At 32.2% G+C, this 20737-nt stretch overlaps 1 protein-coding gene across 4 annotated transcripts in view; it reads right to left on the bottom strand.

Annotated features, from left to right (window-relative positions):
• Positions 1 to 20737, bottom strand: part of LOC145242004 (uncharacterized) — a 221542-nt gene that overhangs the window by 60276 nt on the left and 140529 nt on the right. For 2 of the 4 annotated variants that reach the window (XM_080104891.1, XM_080104892.1), the window contains exon 2: positions 15943 to 16227. The exons of the other annotated variants lie outside the window; for them this stretch is intronic. The gene's annotated coding sequence lies outside the window, so the exon portion shown is untranslated. The remainder of the gene's footprint in view (positions 1 to 15942; positions 16228 to 20737) is intronic. 4 annotated transcript variants of the gene reach the window in all.

The following is a 20737-nucleotide window of genomic DNA, read 5'->3' as shown; positions in this document are numbered from 1 at the left end:
ACTTTTCTTCAGATTTGTTTATTTGCTTTTTTATTTGATGATTCAATGAAAAATCGAAAATGTTCATAATACATATTGAACTTGTATTAATTTGTCTTTATTATTTTAACACAATGAAGACCTTAAGGAAAATCGAAAAAAAAAACAAACAAAAGTTATACTAAAACAGAACATTTGTTATTTTCAACGTTTGCTTAAATTAAAAAATGCTGCTTGAATACACGCACACATACATACATACATATATTAGAGGCCTGGCAATACCACAGGTGATACAGCCAAGCAACAAAAAAACAAAAAAACAAACCAAAATTCATTCCAAAGCAGCAAAACTGAAGCAAGCCTGCCAGGACACTATATATACAAATGTAGGCAAATTTGGCACTATTTTATTCGTTTGAAAATATAGTTTTTTTTTGCCAATTGTCATAATATTTTAACCATAGAATAGTATTATAATTTTCCAAAAGCCTTCAAATTTTTATCTAGTTTTGTCCCATAGAACCAAAGATACGAGCATTTTAATATTAAATTTGGCTACGAGTATATATATATATATATATATATATATATATATATATATATATATATATATATATATATATATATATATATATATATATATATATAGAGAGAGAGAGAGAGAGAGAGAGAGAGAGAGAGAGAGAAATACTGACGAAAATCCTAATAGAAATATAAACACTTGCAATGAGAACAAATTGTAATTGCAGAAATCAGACACACTGTCCACTGCAAAATAAATGCCTAACCAAAGCATTGTTTATCAGGCCACAAACAAAACAAAGTATGCAAAATGCAAATATAGAAAAAAACAAACTGGCTTACTAGCATTTAGAGATGAAATGAGAATGAAGGAATAGGATAATAGTAATTAAAAGTAGGTACAACATATAAGGGCGAATCGGAAGAGTAGTATATATATATATATATATATATATATATATATATATATATATATATATATATATATATATGTATATATATATATATATATATGTATGTATGTATATATATGGGAATTAGGGAGTTTCAAGACACCGAGAGAGACAAACTCTCACCTTGTATCCCTTTTCTAAATAAACCTTTGTATTAACCCTAAGTGAATGTCCTGTGTTATGATTATCTAAAGAAAAATATATCATTTGACGACAAAGATGAGCGTATAATATTTTGGAAAAAAAAAAAAAATTCTTGCTAAGAAGAACTCGAAAGGAAAAAAAAGTAAAACTGAATTCAGGAACGCACATGGTTGAAGGAAAAAATCATTGAGTATGAACGAAAGACGGAAATAAGTTCTTAAAACTTAACTGATAAAATAATTCAACCGACTGAAAAAGGAAATTTTGGAAAGAAATCGACACAAAAAACAACACAAAACTAAGAAACACAAAAAAGTAAGTAATGTTTGGGTTTTTTTAAAAGAAAAAAATCGTAATTCAGTCTGTTTAGTTTCATACTAAAAAAAAAAGGGAAAGAAAAATATTTGTTCTATTGCTAATCCATTTCAAATTTATTTTCTTCTAATAAGGAGAAATAAGAATGCAAAAAAGGAGCGTGTCTTATGCTACTGTGTCGGCGGTCGGTTAAGTGTCGCTGTTGTATTTTCTTTTCCAAAATTTTCCTAAAATGTTACGAAATAATATGCACCTTTTTAAACAAATTCATTGAATTTATTTAGCATTTTTTTTTTTTTTTTGTACAATTAATTTTTTTAAATTTCATTCTGTTTTATATGGAGCAAATAACTGAACTCACAAAAACCATGCAGTTGGCCCTGCAAACACAACAAAAGCAAATGAAAGAACAACAATTAAAACAAAGTAATTTCTTACAAACTATATTAATGAGACAATAGAAAAAAAGATTGTCGGTTTACATCTGAAGGAATTGCAAACTCTCTATCAGAATTTTTGTATGAACCAACAAATGGTCTGACTTTTCCAGCGTATTTTAGAAAATATGAAAATATTTTTTCTAAAAGATCTTAGTCGCGGTCTGACGAGGAAAAAATTATTCTGCTGTTACAAAAAATTAGTACTCAGGAAAATAACAAGTATACAAATTTCATTCTCCCAAAGAAACTTGAAAACATTTCTTTTAAAAAACGCTGAATATATTATCGAGAATTTTCGGGGAGCGGGACAGCTTATTTTATACGCGTCATAAGTGTCTTAACATTGTGAAAGAATAATGGGAATTATTCAGGATAAAAGACCTCAAAGAAGATATGTTTAAATGTTTAATATTTGTTCAGGGTTAAACAGCCACTAAAGATAAAGAGATTCGTTCAAGGATATTATCAATCATGAATCTAGACACTAAGCTAACTTTACAAAAAGTTGCGGAAGAGTGTCAAAAGCTGTTGAATTTAAAACAGGACAATACAAGCATTGAAAGAAAAATATTGCCAAAGTACAAAGGGTTAAACAACGCGTTGAAAAAAAAAATACTGTAGAACGTGTGAAGGAAAAATCACTTCACAAAAATGCGTTAAAAATAAAATATGAGTGCGGACATAAAGGTCACAAAATCAACAGTATGCAAAAAGAAAAAAGACTGTAAACCTGAAAGAATAAATACCATCGGATCTAAAAAAGAGTCCATGAATTATAAGAAAAGAAAGTATATTGATGTCAAAATTAATGACTGGAAAGTAAACTATCTTCTGGATACTGCGAGTGATATATCTCTAATTGATTTGATGAAATAACTCGGAAGAAAATTGGAATACAGAAAAAATTGCCAGAGATGTTTCTGGAGCTAGACTAAAATTCAAAGGTGAATTTTATACAAATGTGACATTGAATGAAACTATAGTAAAGACCAAAATTATGTCATACCAGGAAAAAGTTCTTATTTATTTGGTATCGACTTGATGACACTATTCAATTTATGGGAGAAACCCATAAACTCGTTTTGTAGAAAAGTAAGTGTGACAGGGATAGAAAATTCCAAACTGCTAGAGAAATTTATTAAGGATTTACAAAAAAGGATCTTAAAAATGTATTTTCTGAGGGATTGGGTTGTTGCACTATGGTTGAAGTGAAATTTGAACTGAAGGACAAAGCTAAACCAATGTTCAAACCTAAAAAGAAGGTTCCATTCTCTTCACCGGAAACAATAGATGAAGAACTAAAGAAATTCAAAGAAAATGGAGTAATTAAAAAAGTGGACTACTCTGAGTGGGCATCACCCACAGTATATGTAAAAAATAAAAAGATCAGGGCACATGCAGATGATCTGTCCAGATTGATTCCAAGTAAAACGGAATTGTTCAAAGACATGGTTATAGCAGCACTAAAAGAGGTCTGCCTGTAACATTCAAAGAAATATAAAAAAAAAAGCAGCGAAAATAGACGAATACATTAACAAGATAAAAAAACAAATGTGACAAAACGAAATGAAGAAAAAAGGATTAAAAGTGACGAAACTCTAATGTATGCAGATAGGGTGGTAATACCGCAAGTGTTACAAATGAAAATTCTCATATGGGTCATCCTGGAATCTCCAGAATGAAAGCTGAGACGATATACATACTGGCCTAAAATGGACCAGGACATAGAAAAAAATGATAAAATTATGCAAAGGTTGCCAACTAGCAGCAAAAGTTCCACCCATAAGGACACAACCTTGGCCGAAAGCAGATGTACCCTAGACACGCATCCATATAGATTATGCAGGACCACTGAAAGGATATTATTATCTGGTAATCGTAGATAGTTTTTCAAAATAGCTGGAAATATATAAATATAAATGTCACTAACAATTGTTTTTTGTACTCCAAAACGACCAAATATCTCGTTTAACGCCTTTATAGTGTGTGTGGGCTGTTATTTATATAAAATGCTCTAAACAACGACAGCAATAATATAGTGAGAAAAAAATAACTCCTGACGACGATCAAAAGTGCTTGAGCTGGACGAACGAACAACCCTCGGATCCATACTCCACCAATTGGAACCAGAGATACAAAAACTAGCTCGTAGAATCGAGAAAACTATTAACAAAATAAACAAAAAAGAAAACTCTGTCGTCTTGAATCAGACTTGCCTTTCCAAAACACACATGCTGTTCTGATCTTCTGTAATACATATATAAATATATATACATATATAAATAAATATTACGTATTTATTTTGAAGTTTTCTGATGTAGCGGATAGCACACACACACACACACACACACACACACAATACACACACACACAAAAAGCATACACACACACCACGCAAAAAGCACACACACACATAGCACACACGCACGCACGCACACACACACACAAAGCACACACACACACCACGCAAAGCACACACACACACAGCACACACACACACACGCACACACAAAGCACACACACAGCACTCACACACACACACACAGCACTCACAAAGCACACACACACACACACACACACACACACACACACACAAAGCACGCACAAAGCACACACACACACATAGCACACACACACAAAGCACACACACACACATAGCACGCACACACACACACACACAAAGCACACACACACAAAGCACACACACACAGCACGCACAAAGCACACACACACACATAGCACGCACGCACACACACACACACACACACACACACACACAAAGTACACGCATGCGCAGGTGTGTGATATCTGCTACATAAGAAAACTTCAAAATAAATACGTAACATTTATTTATATATGTACTACAGAAAATCACAACAGCATCAGTACCGTCTGTTTCAAATCCAAACAAAGGGAACCAATACTTAATCGCTTATCTAAGACTCTCTTCAGCCACTGTTTAAATACATTAAACATTTAAACTCGGCTCTAAAACCAACAAAGTATCCCATATTTGAAATGGCCTTTTCCCTGTTGATTGACTGTGCAGTTAGGAGGCCCACCTTCTCATGCTGTTGCCTCCCGCCTTTCAGGTGGAGTAAGTTTGTTGCTTACTGCTTGAAGTGCCCATACTGGGGAATGCCGACGGGGCTGCCATGGCAATTCTTATGGGTCAGAGTACTCCACTTTCAGGGTCGCTGGCTTGACTCTTCTCCACCTTCCGACCCTGTGTCATATCTTACCCTGATAGGGAGGAAATTAATAACATTTATATTTAAACAGAGACTTAAGAGAGCCCAACATAGGCGACTAATTATAGGTTTGAAACCGACGGTACAGATATTGTTCTGATCCAGTGTAACACAAATTATATATATATATATATATATATATATATATATATATATATATGAAAGACTTGGATTTGAATAGAGGCCACGCAAGTTGCTGGCCATTCCAAGTCAAAAATGTTGGAAGGGTCATATTTAAATAGATCTTAACCTTATTGGCTATACCCGCGCCCCTCCCCCTGCTAACCCTGCTCGCCCTACACTCATGTTTCCATCACACTGAGGAAGATCGAAGGATTGGTTGAAAATGATGTGCTTTTCAAAAGACTTTTTGTATTCCTACACATCAACACATAAGAAATAAATACAGAAAAGATATAAACATTTATATTTTTTCTGTATTGATATTTTATTCATACATATTTAAATATATATATATATATATATATATATATATATATATATATATATATTCAAAGGTAAACAGTTACATCTAAAACAGCCATTTGTTTCAGTCAATGAGACTTCATTAGGCGACTCTGAACCATTCGATGCACTAACAACCTTGTTGAGTTCATTAGTCCCTACTTTTGAATATCTCAAGCATATATATATATATATATATATATATATATATATATATATATATATATATAATCTGTGTGTGTGCATAATGGTCTCTACCAAACTATTTTTGGTCTACAGACTTGAAATTTGATGTATGGTAATTTTGACATATGGACCAAATTCGATTTGGTTTTAGCCGGCAAAAATAGTTACTAAGGGGTAACAATTGAAAAAGGCATGCTGATACAATTCTCTATCTATATAAGAGCCAGGTACGTCCAAGGATGGAATACTGTTGCCACATCTGGGCAGGAGCTGCTAGAAAGGACTTGTCCTGCCTTGATAGAGTTCAAAATAGACTTCGTAGCCTCATAGGAGATGTCTTTTTCTCTTCCCTGCAACCTCTCTCTCACAGAAGAGATGTTGTGAGTTTGTCTCTGCTGTATCGTTATTTTCATGGAAAGTGTTCGACTGAGCTTCAGTCTATGGTCCACCCTCGCTAAACTTTCACAAGAAACACCCGTCTAGCAGAAAACACTATCAATAATTCCCCCCACTCTTTATCTGTGCCTAAACCTAAACGTAGATTCCATGAACAAAGCTTGTTTCTTAGAACTGCACGCCTGTGGAATTGTCTTCCATTTTCCTGCTTTCCAGCTGACTACAATATGGTTGTCTTCAAGTCTAACATAAATAAGTTCTTGATGAGCCGTTCCATATAAGTTAACAAATTTACCGAATTTTCATTACTAATGATTACTATATTGTCCAATTTCTGCTTTACACTCTTTAACCCTTATCCTCGAGTGGCCTCTTGGCCTTGATAATGTGGTGATGCCTGTGTAAAAAAAAAAAGGAAAAAAGGCATAAATATACTAGTGATAGGACGATTCCAATATTTTTCCCGATTCCGATACAATTACCGATTCCGATTATTTAAAAATCTCTTAATATTTAACTTTAAAGTTGTTATTTTGTCTCGATTACTGTAAGCACACATGTTAAATTTGCCTGTGTTTTTTTAAACGGAAAAACACATTTGTGAGGGGGGGGGGGGTTCTATAGATTTTAGTTTTACTGGTAAGTTAAAATAAGTTAAAATAAATTAAAATGAGTTAAAATAAATTAAAATAAATTAAAATAAGATAAAATAAAAAATAAATTAAAATAAGTTAAAATAAATTAAAATAAGTTAAAATAAATTAAAATAAGTTAAAATAAATTAATATAAATTAAAATAAGATAAAATAAATTAAAATAAGATAAAATAAATTAAAATAAACTAAAATAAGTTAAAATAAATTAAAATAAGTTAAAATAAATTAAAATAAGTTAAAATAAGTTAAAATAAATTAAAATAAATTAAAATAAGCTAATTAAGTTAAAATAAATTAAAATAAGTTAAAATAAATTAAAATAAGTTAAAATAAGTTAAAATAAATTAAAATAAGTTAATTAAGTTAAAATAAATTAAAATAAGTTAAAATAAATTAGAATAAGTTAAAATAAGTTAAAATAAATTAAAATAAATTAAAATAAGTTAAAATAAATTAAAATAAGTTAAAATAATAAATGTTAGTTTCTTATTGCTACTAGCAGATAATTAAAGGAATCATTTTTGGCATTGGAACATAGGCATAAAATTTTCCGATATTGATACTGATTCCGATTTCTTCAATTCCTGATTCCGATTAATTGTACCAACACCAATTTATACGTTTAACTGTGTTCATTTTTAAAGTTTTGATATACATGTGTCCTTAAAATCAGATGGCAGCAAACGCTGCTGGAGAGCTAAATGTTTTGGGTTCTGATAGCACTAAAGTCATATCTTTTTTTAACTTTTGAAATTACTACTATATATCAGGTACAATATAATAATTGTAGTGGGGGTCAGAAATTTAAGTGAGATTAAATTTCCTCGCCCAAAACAAATAATAATAAAATAAAAGAATGAGAATGAAACGAACGACACCTCCTTCAGATTTAAATGAACCGCATTTATTTTTTAACAACAACAATAATAATAAGGTAATTACACAAAAGTAAATAAATGAACAGAAAAGGTTGTTTTCTTTGTGAAACGGTGAATGAGGTAATTAAATGTTTTTTATGTAAAGAAGAAACTGTTCTTTTTCTCGCTTACTTAGCAGAGAGATATACAAGGGCAAAAAGAGTCCATCAGGGTAACAAGTCCATCTCCACGTGGAAGAATTAATTGTTGTGCGTACGCGTGTTTAACGTCCAAACGCGGACGGGTCGACATAGATGTTTACGCCATGCTCAAAAGGTCGACTGACTCGTTTGTGCACAAAATGCTCTTTTTATAAATTCAGACCGGCTCCAGAAAGGGGCCGCTCCTGCTGCTATCTTAGCTTTTCGAAATTCGTAAAAAAGATTATATTCTTAATTTTTCATTGGCTGGTTGTGTCACGTGATGGTGCTTCCAACTACGTTCGCCAAAAATAAGTTATTTTTACTTTTTACTTTTGTTATTTTGAGCAAAGTGTGTGGGCGTATTTGAATTTGTGCCGTTGCTGAGAGATTATGTTTTTTTTTTTTCTCAAAATGCGCAGGGAAAAATTGCAATGAATAATGGCTCGTTATTTGCACTCAAGTGTGTGTGTGTGTGTGTGTGTACGTTTCTCTATTAAACTACTCTGTCAATTTTCAGTTTACAGATTCGAGATTTGAGATAAGGGGTAATGAATTTGGGAAAAAAATTTTAATCAGTTTTCGGCCAGAAATTTGGCTGTCGAGGGGTCAAATTTCAACGGTTTAACCTTTGAAAACTCAACCAAATTCCTCTGCCAATTTTGGGTCTAAACACTTGAAATTTTAGATGTAGGTTACTTGGACATGGATCAAACCTTTTAATTTGATTTGAGCCCAAAACAATAAATGTTAAGGGGTCAAAATTTGAGTCAAAGTTTTTTAAAAATTGACCTCTGCGGTGTCTACCAAATTACTCAGCTAATTTTTGGTCTAAACATTTGAAATCTTACATAAAGTATATTCAGACATAGGGCAAGCTTTTTAATCGGTTTTTGGCCGAAATTTTGGCTGCCAAGGGGTCAAAGTTCAAAAGATTTGACCTTTGCAGTCTCTAGCAAACTATTCAGCCAATTTTGGGTCTAAACATTTGAAATTTTACATAAAGGGTAATCAAACATGCAGCTTTTTAATCAGTTTTTGGGCAAAACTTTAGCTGCCAAGAAGTCAAAATGAAAAGAGTTCACCTTTGCAGACTCTACCAAACTCCTCCGCCAATTTTGGTTCTAAACACTTGAAATTTTAGATGTAGGTTATCTAGACATGAGTCAAACTTTTTAATATATATATACATATGCACATAAAGTTATGAACAGTACATAGGGCCCGAGAGAAGCCGGGCTGAACTGCTAGTATATATATATATATATATATATATATATATATATATATATATATATATATATATATATATATATATAAACTACTGATACGTCTTTCTTATTTTCAGATTGGTAAACAATTTAACTAATCGATGTTTCATGACGACCAAATGTATCCAAACTTTAATCGCTATTTTGTTTACAAGAATTCACGTTCGGCCGAATTCCTACACATATTTTTGATTACGTGTTTTGCACATTTATTTTATGTGTGTGTGTGTGTGGAGGGGAATGTCCAAGAGTTTACGAATATTATTTTTTTAAATAATACAGAATATTTCAATAATTATATTTCTTTTTATGTTTGTCGACGTGTTTGTCGACGTGTTGGTGCAGAAGAAAGATATCTAGCTACAATGTTCGTTGTTACGGTTTCAAATATCGAGGTTGATATGTTGGCTGTGTCTGGGCCACGCTGATGAGTGATAATAACGAACCAGTTGTCTGTAGATCTCTCTCTCTCTCTCTCTCTCTCTCTCTCTCTATATATATATATATATATATATATATATATATATATATATATATATATATATGAATAAAAAAGAATGCGAAAAGTATAAAAGCTTATAACTTTTCTTTATTCGTTTTTAATTGGTGACGTGCAGGAATACAAAATAATAATATTATAAAAAAAAATTAAAAAACTTTTTTCATAAGTACATAATTTTCGACCGATCCTTCAGTCTTCATCGGTGTAGTGAAAGTATGAGGATCATATGAAAAGAGTTGACCTAATCGATGTTTCATGACGACCAAATGTATCCAAACTTTAATCGCTATTTTGTTTACAAGAATTACATTCCCCTCCACACACACACACACACACACATATATATATATATATATATATATATATATATATATATATATATACACACATTAAATGTAAATATACATTAATTAAACTGCACAGAAGTTTCTGTTTCATTTTTGTGAGAACTAGTCTGGTTTTACTTATGCATTCATCACCTGGAAGTTTCATCTGTTGCAGATATTGACGGTGTGAGACTCTTAAGAAAGCAACCTCTCTCATGAGAATGGAGGTTACTATGTAGGAAAATAAATTCTGAAGCACAAAATGTCGCTAGTATTAATGGCACTACTACCGTATTCATGGCTCTTCAACTCTTGGAGTGAAGAAAAACAGGAGGCTTTACTTTTGGAACGCCCCTCGTATGACAAAGCTCGCTCCAAACGCCCATGCACAGCCATCATTCATCACTCGCAAAAGTGCATAAGGAATATTGATGACTATGTAGAAAAATAAATTCTAGAGCATAAAAGGTCGCTCGTTTGAATGATACTACTTCTGTCTTTATAGCTCTTCAATTTTTTGAATTAAAAAAATAGTAGGCTTTGCTTTTGGAACGACCCTCATATGACAATGTTCACTCCAGACGGACATGCACAGCCATCGTTCATTGCTGACAAAAGTGCATTGAGAATGGTGGTTACTATGTAAAAAGATAAATTCTGGGACACAAAAGGTCGCTCGTTTTAATGGTACTACTCTCGTCTTCAGAGCTCTTCAACTTTTGGATTCAAAAATATTTTTTGGAACGTCCCTCGTATACATGATCGCTTTATTAGTTTAAAAATGAATCAATAATATAAATAGATCCCTTTAAAGTTAAGTTTGTTTATATATCTGTATGTACAAGAGTCTTGCCTATACTAATTAACCGATCATTATGAATTTGAGAACACAACATGAGGGGTTCAAATGTAGGCTATATATAGTTTAATTTAGTTTTATGCAAATGGAGGTAAAACGGGGGTTGGAAGCTCTTCATTAACATTCAGGTGTCTGTGAAATTTTAACAGCAGACGAAAAAAAAATATTCCTCAAATGTTAGCTTCTTCGGATTATTTTAAACGATTTTAAATGATTTAAAATATTGTAAATAAATATTATGCGCTAAGAAACAGGTGCTGTCAAGAATTTTGCATTTCAACGTACTTAAAGAAATAAACGGTAAGATGATCAACATTGGAATATGGACTTTTTGTCATTTATTTGTATATGATTTGGAGTTACATTGAGCTTCATAAATAAATCCCTTTGAAATAAATCGGATTTGCATTGGATTTAATCCGCAATCTCTGAATTTCTATTTTCTTCTGCAACCACCTTACGCTTAAGCCTTACATTGTAGACATTATCTTGAATTCAAGTGGTATAATAAATTTTGATTAAAATTAGAATAAAGATTCTTGACATAAGTTTAAATATCATAGCACAGTGGATAGAGGCGTTGTGTCTTTACGGTTTCAGGTGAATATTGTCTGAAGATACCGGTTTCAGTCCTAGCCAAAGCAAGCCAGTATATGATTTGGTCAAAGCGTGGTGAGACAACAACAACTATGGAAGGCAGTAATTACTGAGGATACAGTTAAGAGACTCCGCATTCCTATCCTGTTGCGGTTTATCACCTGAAGAAGGCCAGAGGATTAATTGGTCGAAATGTGGTAAAACAACAACTATGAGTATGAGGATACAGTCCGCAAAATGGATGAATGCACGTAAGGTTTGATATCATTATATTCTGATTTTAATTTTCGTAAGGGGACATAAAAGTTGGGCAGAACTGCTAGTTGAAAAATTAATTTTAATCTGTCCTAGTACAGATATTATTCTAGCACACACACACACAAGTATATACATATATATATATATATATATATATATATATATATATATATATATATATATATATATATATATATAAAGTGAAATAATATAAACATAAAAAACATACATAGGCACTTATGAAAACTCTATATATGTATTGGGCACTTTTGAAAAATATCTTTTTAGTTCAATACATTTGAACTTATTTAATAAATCTCTCTCTCTCTCTCTCATATATATATATATATATATATATATATATATATATATGTATATTGGAGTCCTGACGAAACATAAAAATGTTGAAACGTTGATCAATCCGCATAAACTCCTTACAATGTTTATATATATATATATATATATATATATATATATATATATATATATATATATATATATATATATATATATAGTAAGTTATAAAATACATATGGCGATTAAGCTACACTGAGTATTCCGCGTTTCATCCACTTCGCCGGAAGAGTCCTAGAGTAGATGAAACGCGGAATATTCAGTGTAGCTTAATCGCCATATATATTTTATAACCTACGTATTGAGCACTTTTGCAGTAAATACTTAAAGTTTACGCATAAATTTATACTTTCGTATATTAATTTTATGTGAGTAAATGAAGTAGTTATATATATATATATATATATATATATATATATATATATATATATATATATATATATATATATATATATATATATATATATATATATATTATTTAAATATACATCTTTCTTTCGTTGGAATTTACTAACCCATTTTATATATATATATATATATATATATATATATATATATATATATATATATATATATATATATATTCGAGATCATCATATTCGGTTTGACGTCTGTTTTACATGTTGGCATGCATTGGGTTGCTTTTAGAAATTAACTTCCAAACAAACTTCTCTCTGACCAAGTGTTTATTTTTACTCAAATCTAACCTTATCACTTCCTCCCATGTTTTATTAGCTTTCCCCTGCTAACTGAACACACTACCTCAACTGTTCTTCATTTACTATTCCAAGGATGAATGCACGTAAGGTTTGATATCATTATATTCTGATTTTAATTTTCGTAAGGGGACATAAAAGTTGGGCAGAACTGCTAGTTGAAAAATTAATTTTAATCTGTCCTAGTACAGATATTATTCTAGCACACACACACACAAGTATATACATATATATATATATATATATATATATATATATATATATATATATATATATATATATATATAAAGTGAAATAATATAAACATAAAAAACATACATAGGCACTTATGAAAACTCTATATATGTATTGGGCACTTTTGAAAAATATCTTTTTAGTTCAATACATTTGAACTTATTTAATAAATCTCTCTCTCTCTCTCTCATATATATATATATATATATATATATATATATATATATATATATATATATATATATATATATATATATATATATATGTATATTGGAGTCCTGACGAAACATAAAAATGTTGAAACGTTGATCAATCCGCATAAACTCCTTACAATGTTTATATATATATATATATATATATATATATATATATATATATATATATATATATATATATATATATATATATATATAGTAAGTTATAAAATACATATGGCGATTAAGCTACACTGAGTATTCCGCGTTTCATCCACTTCGCCGGAAGAGTCCTAGAGTAGATGAAACGCGGAATATTCAGTGTAGCTTAATCGCCATATATATTTTATAACCTACGTATTGAGCACTTTTGCAGTAAATACTTAAAGTTTACGCATAAATTTATACTTTCGTATATTAATTTTATGTGAGTAAATGAAGTAGTTATATATATATATATATATATATATATATATATATATATATATATATATATATATATATATATATTATTTAAATATACATCTTTCTTTCGTTGGAATTTACTAACCCATTTTTTATATATATATATATATATATATATATATATATATATATATATATATATATATATTCGAGATCATCATATTCGGTTTGACGTCTGTTTTACATGTTGGCATGCATTGGGTTGCTTTTAGAAATTAACTTCCAAACAAACTTCTCTCTGACCAAGTGTTTATTTTTACTCAAATCTAACCTTATCACTTCCTCCCATGTTTTATTAGCTTTCCCCTGCTAACTGAACACACTACCTCAACTGTTCTTCATTTACTATTCCAAGGACTCTTATCTATTATTTCAATGTGACCATAGCAACGAAGTCTCCTGTTCTACACATATCTATCTATACAGTTCAGATTTAATCTTTCTCCGAGGTCCTCAGCTATAGGCCCATCTTTGAGAGTATGTATATATATGTGTGCGTGCGTGTGTGTGTGTGTGTGTGTGTGTGTGTGTGTTTGAATCGCTGTGTGTATGAAATGAACTGATAACCAAAGAAACCAACCATATAGAAATATTAACACAAAAACATACTTAAAGTGTTCAATCTTCAAATGCATGTATATTTTTAATGCCTATGTTTACGTCTATATACACGAGCGGCATTCCAAACGTAACACCTCCTATTCTTTCTATTCCACCCGAATGGATCAGAGAGGATTGTATCTTGGGATGTTATGATGACTGAACTTATGCATTCATCACCCGAACGTTTCATCTCTCCGTTGCTGATATTGACAGTGTGAGACTCTAAGAAAGCAAACCCTGTCATGGACGTGAATCAGAAGCAGAGACGTGTCATTAAATTCCTGGTAAAAGTTCATTGAGAATGCTGGTGACTATGTAGAAAAATAAATTCTGGAGCACAAAAGGTGCTCGTTTTAATGGTACCATTCATGGCTTCATAATTCTTCAACTTTTTTAAGTTAAAAATATATAGACCGCTTTACTTTTGGAACGACCCTCGTATATTTATGTATGTAAACTCGTAGTATGATAATGCACATCTCATGTTAAGTTGGTTGCATGTGCAGTTTGTAGCTAAGTAATAGCTGCACAACCACCAAATTGCATCTTTCTTTAACCGGCACCGATTGGGTCCATTAGCAAGGAGAAGTCTAGAACGATTGTAAACAATGTGAGAAAAACAGAGAAAATCTAATGTTTTTCAGAGTTTCCCATCTTCTAGACTAGTTGCACAACAAAGGCTTGACGGTCTAGTCTACCCTACTATTTAATGATGCAGTAGCCCGACACAACTCAATATATATATATTGAGTTTCCAGTGTTTTTGTGATTAAAAAGAATATCAGGACAAACAGGGAAAACACTGGTGCATATTCATAGTGTTCTTTCTCCTAGAGAAGTTTCACAACCAAGGCTTGAGAGTCTAGTTTACCCTACTTATTAATTCATATATGTTGGAGGGATGTATAGCTTCATATTTTTTGCAAGGATATTAGTTAAAGGGATGCAATCAACACAACAGAAAAACATACCCCGGAACACAGAGCACACAATCCATTTATTACACTATACCAGTTTCAGCATAATTTTTATTTATTTCTACAAATATTATTGGCTACATATGTGCGTACATTTTTAGTTTGCAAAACATGTATGCATATATATAGCCAATAATTTTTATGGAGTAATTAAAAGTATACTATATTAAAGCTTCGCTTGTTATTAAGCACTTTTAGAAAAACATCGGAGTTTCGTTGGATTTATATATCTAGGAAACTACACCAATACAATTAAACACATACACACACACACACAGTCACACCACACATATACCTTCACATATAAATATATGTACACACATACATATGTCTATAAATATATACATACGAATATATGTGGATATATATATATATATATATATATATATATATATATATAGAGAGAGAGAGAGAGAGAGAGAGAGAGAGAGTGGTGTATATTCATACAAACACACATATATATATATATATATACACACACACACACACACACACACACACATATATATATATATATAAGTTTGACAAATTACATCTCTAATTATTACAGAAATACATATACATGCATACAGATACAAGCATACATGTATTGTATACGCATCTCAAAAACATATACACACATGTATATACACATAGATAGATACATGCGCGCCCGCGCGCACACATACATACACACACACATACAATATGGATATTTTTTTAAGAAGAAACTATACTTACTAAAAGGCTGTTAATGTTGAAGAAAATACTTTTTTTTTTTCCTGTAGATTTAGAAAATAAAAGAGAAGCCTGTTCTGTTCTCTCTACTCCAAAAATGTTTTTCTCTCTGGAACCTCAGACTTGGAAGGTAGCTTGTACCCTTCTCTGCCACTGAGCCAGTACTGCGGAGTTGGTTCGTTCGGCGTAGACAAGACGAGCATTATTCCCCGTGAGTGTGTCTGTGTGTTCGACATTACACAGTCAGAGTGGGAAGAAGAAGATGAAGAAGAAGACGGGGAAAAAGAACTAAAGAAAAAGAAAAAGAAAAAAATTAGAGAGAAAAAAGAGAAAAAAATCAGAAAAAAAAAACAAGAAAACAAATATAGAGAGTAGCGAGGGATGAGGTTGGTGGATAATGAGAAAAATAAAGAGAAAACGCGAAATGGTAATAAAAAAAAACGAGTTAAAAAAACGAGAAAATAAATAAATAGAAACGAATAGCGGAATTAGGTTAGCTGCACGGCAAAAGAAAAGAGAAGAAAGAGAGAGAGAGAGAGAGAAAGAGAGAGAGAGAGAGAGAAAGGGATGGCGGGAGAGAGAAATAGAGAGGGAGAGAGAGGGACTAGAGTGCATGCGCTTATATATATATATATATATATATATATATATATATATATATATATATATATATATATATATATATATATATATATATATATATATATTAGTTGGCCTCCTTTAAGTCTTGTAAAACAATGGATATTCCCATTAAGGGTGCCTGCACGGGGAATCTATTATATAATGAAGCAAAGGTTGCACAATTCCAACCGCACAGCGCACAGCTTATTAATTGGCATTTAATGGCAAGAATAAGTCCAGGACGAAAATAACCGTTTTCAACTTAGCGTAAAAAAATTATTCCTCTACATTGGATAGAGTTCTCTAGTTAACCGGTTGTAGTTATCTAAACAAAAATGCACTAAGTTCTATAATATCACTTACCATCGGAGCAAAGTGTCGTAGCGTACTGATCAAAGTGTTGCCACTGTTGGTTAAAATTGCAAGTGGCCCGGTAAACAGGTCTCAAATCACAGCGCGAAAACGCAACGTCTAGCCACACTGAAGAGCTAGCTTTGGTGGTCCAGTCAGTAGGACATCAGAAGTCAACCACTAGCGTCCCAGTTTAAAATTTAGATAAACTGACGCGTCCTAAAATGACGAAGCAGCTATATTTTATCGCAATGCTAGATGTACATATCTGGCGTTGCCCGGGAGTACACGAAAAAAAAAATGACTGATTTCTTTACTTAATAATTAATTCCAGTTACTTTAAATGTGTAATTAAATTATTTTATGAATTTTTTTAAACTTCGCTAATCAAGTAATAAGAAAGAACAAATAATAGTGTGGAAGTAACGTGGAAACGAGAAACACAAACACACACATGAAGTCGTATAATTTAATTAAGATATTGCGTAAGTATGAAACACTAGTGTCTTAGAATAGCATAGTTATAAGCACCTTTAAGTAAAATCAAACTTGAGCCATGTTTGTGAATCGAGAATTGAGCCGCGAATTAACTGCGTACATCATTCACATAGTCCTGATTAAGCTTAGCTGATTTTCAACTGGAGCTTGAAACATGTCTACAAATGTGCAGCCAAAATATTTTTAGGAATAAAAACTTATACTAAATAAAAAATATAGCTTTACTTGTTATTGAGTTTTTATATAAACACAATAAATATTCTATGAACCATCTCTCTCTCTCTCTCTCTCTCTCTCTCTCTCTCTCTCTCTCTCTCTCTCTCTCTATGAGTGTGAGCGTTACTGTGAATGCCCACCAGCATGGCATTTATAAACACTTTATTTACTACAATTCTTGTGTTAATTGCCGGTGAACTTCCGGTACAAATGTTAGTCTGCGAAAATAAGAGTGTCTTTGTGACTGGATAAGAATTTCCTGATCAGTAATTATCACTTCCTATACTGATGATTGCTGAAGCACGAAACACTAGTAATAATAGTTATAAAAATAATTGTTAATATATATATATATATATATATATATATATATATATATATATATGCATATATATATATGCATATATATATATATATATATGCATATATATATGCATATATACATATATGAATATATATATATATATATATATATATATATATATATATATATATGCATATATCTATATATCTATAAAAGTGAACGTGTCTGTCTGTGTGTCTGTGTGTCTGTGTACATTTCCCTACGCAATAACTCTGTCAATTTTTAGTCTATAGACTCGAAATTTGACATACCGGGTACTGAGATTTGGGAAAATCGATGTGACGGGTGTCAGCCAGAAATTTGGCTGTTAAGGGGTCAAATTTCAACGATTTGACCTTTAAGAACTCTACCAAACTCTTCCGACAATTTTGGGTCTAGACACTTGAAAATTTAGATATAGGTTCCTTGAACCTGGATCTAACTTAATAAAGTGATTTGAGCCCGAAACTATAAATTTTAAGGGGTCATAATAGGGGTCAAAGTTTTAAAAAATCACCCATTTTTTTTGTTTTTTTGCTTTTTTTGCACAGCATACACCTCCAAACACCCGAGCAACGCCGGGCACCCCTGCTAGTATATATATATATATATATATATATATATATATATATAAAATATAAAGCTGAACGTCTGTGTGTGTGGTGTGTCTGGTCACGAATAGGCTCCTATATGGTTGACTATTCTAGAAAATTGATCACATATAATGATAGAAGATGCATCGAGACACAGGAATGGATATGTTAGATCTGACATAATGATGATTCATTAAAATTGTGGGGTCTGCATATGCGCCTGGTCCACAAAGCATGGAAATAAAAAATTAAAAAAAAACGTTTACGAGGGGGGTGCAATAAGTAATGCCTCTGACCCACTTCCCATAGCAGTAGAGCAACGAAACTTGGCACAGTTATTGGTCTTTCTCTACATAGGAACCACCCAGAGTTATGCATTTCTACCATTGTTTGATGCAACTCTGGAGACCGTTTTTGTAGAACACTCCAGGTTGGTCCCTCCAACCACGACGTGACTTCAGAAATCAAGGCTGCATCATCTAGGAAACGCTTTCCTTTCAAAAACAACATTATGGCTGGGAAGAGGTGAAAGTCAGAGGGTGCAAGCTCAGGAGAGTAGGGGGGATGGGGAAGGATTTCATAACCACACGCCCGTGCTTCTGATATGACGATATGCAAGTTGTGGACCGGAACGTTGTCCTGCAGGAGGAGGGTACATTTGCTGATCTTGCCCTGCCTCTTGATTTTGATAGCTTCCTTCAATTTCCTCAAAAGTGAAGCATAATAGTCTCCTGTAATTGTGGTACTCTTTGCCAGGAAATCTGTCATCACTACTCCGTCCTGGTCCCAGAAGACTGTGAGAATAACCTTGCCAGTGGAGGGCTACACCCTTGCCTTCTTTGGAGGTGGTGAGTCCAAGTGCTTTCACTACATTGACTGGACTTTGGTCTCTGGATCATAGTGATGGCACTAGGTTTCATCCTGTGTAATCAGTCTTTTGAAAAACTTTGACTCATCTTCTTGGCACATCTCCAAATTCATCCTCGAGCACTCGACACGTTCTTGCTTCTGGAATGGTGTGAGCAACCTGGGAATCCATCTGGCAGACACCTTATGCATATGCAAATAGTCATGAATGATAGCTTCCACAGACCTTGTACTAATCTTGACATCTTGGGCTATTTGGCGAATAGTAATGCGCCGATCTTCCAAAATGGCAGCCTCAACTTTATGGACAGATGCCTCATCAATCGCAGAAGGGGGCGACCAGGTCTGAGAGCTGTTTCTACAGACTTCCGGCCATGTTTGAATTCACGATGCCAGCGTTTTACAAGGTCATATGATGGGGCATTATCACCATAAGTTTCTTTCATTTCATCAAAAGTCTCCTGTGGTATGCGTCCTTTCAAATACAAAAACCGGGTCACTGCTCGACATTCAACAGGCTCCATTTCACACCTGACTCAGTTCAAACACCTGTAAAACAAAAACCACAATTAGTTCAGAGCTGTAATTTGCCACATAACCTGTAGAGATATAAATCATTGCACATGCAAAATTTCAGCCAGATCAGACAACTGGAAGTGAGTCAGGGGCATTACTTATTGCACGCACCTCGTACGTGTTTTTGATATAGATGTACATAATAATACTTTGATAAGTATGTTTTAACTTAAATAGAGATGGTATAATAAAATTGTGGGGTTTGCGTTCGCGCCTGGCCTCCATAGAATGGAAATAGGCACAAACTTTAATAAAGACTTTTCATATCTATCTGCGTATGTATACTTTGATAATTATGTTTCAGTTTGAAGAAATATGGTATAATAAAATTATGGAGTGTTCGTTCGCGCCTGACCTCCATAGAATGGTAATATGTCACAAAGTTTAACAAGGTTTTTTAATATAGATCCACAGAATATTGTGATAAGTGTTTCAGTGTGAACAGGTATGGTATAATAAATTATGGGGTTTATCTATTTTATTTTTACTTTCATCATATTTTGCTTTGGTTTTGATACCCCCAAATTCAAAGCTATCTCTTTACAAACCTTCTGTAGGCTATTTTTGAACCCAGTCAACGACGGGTACTTTTGCTAGTATATATATATATATATATATATATATATATATATATATATATATATATATATATATATATATAGTAATTTATAAAATATATATTTTATAAATTACTAACTAGCTCTACCTACGTATTGAGCACTTTTGAAGTAAA

The sequence above is a fragment of the Euprymna scolopes genome, chromosome 21 (genome assembly GCF_053919585.1).
Source record: "Euprymna scolopes isolate OS-2025 chromosome 21, ASM5391958v1, whole genome shotgun sequence".
Lineage (NCBI taxonomy): Eukaryota > Metazoa > Mollusca > Cephalopoda > Sepiida > Sepiolidae > Euprymna > Euprymna scolopes.
This window is presented reverse-complemented; position numbering and strand designations above follow the sequence as displayed.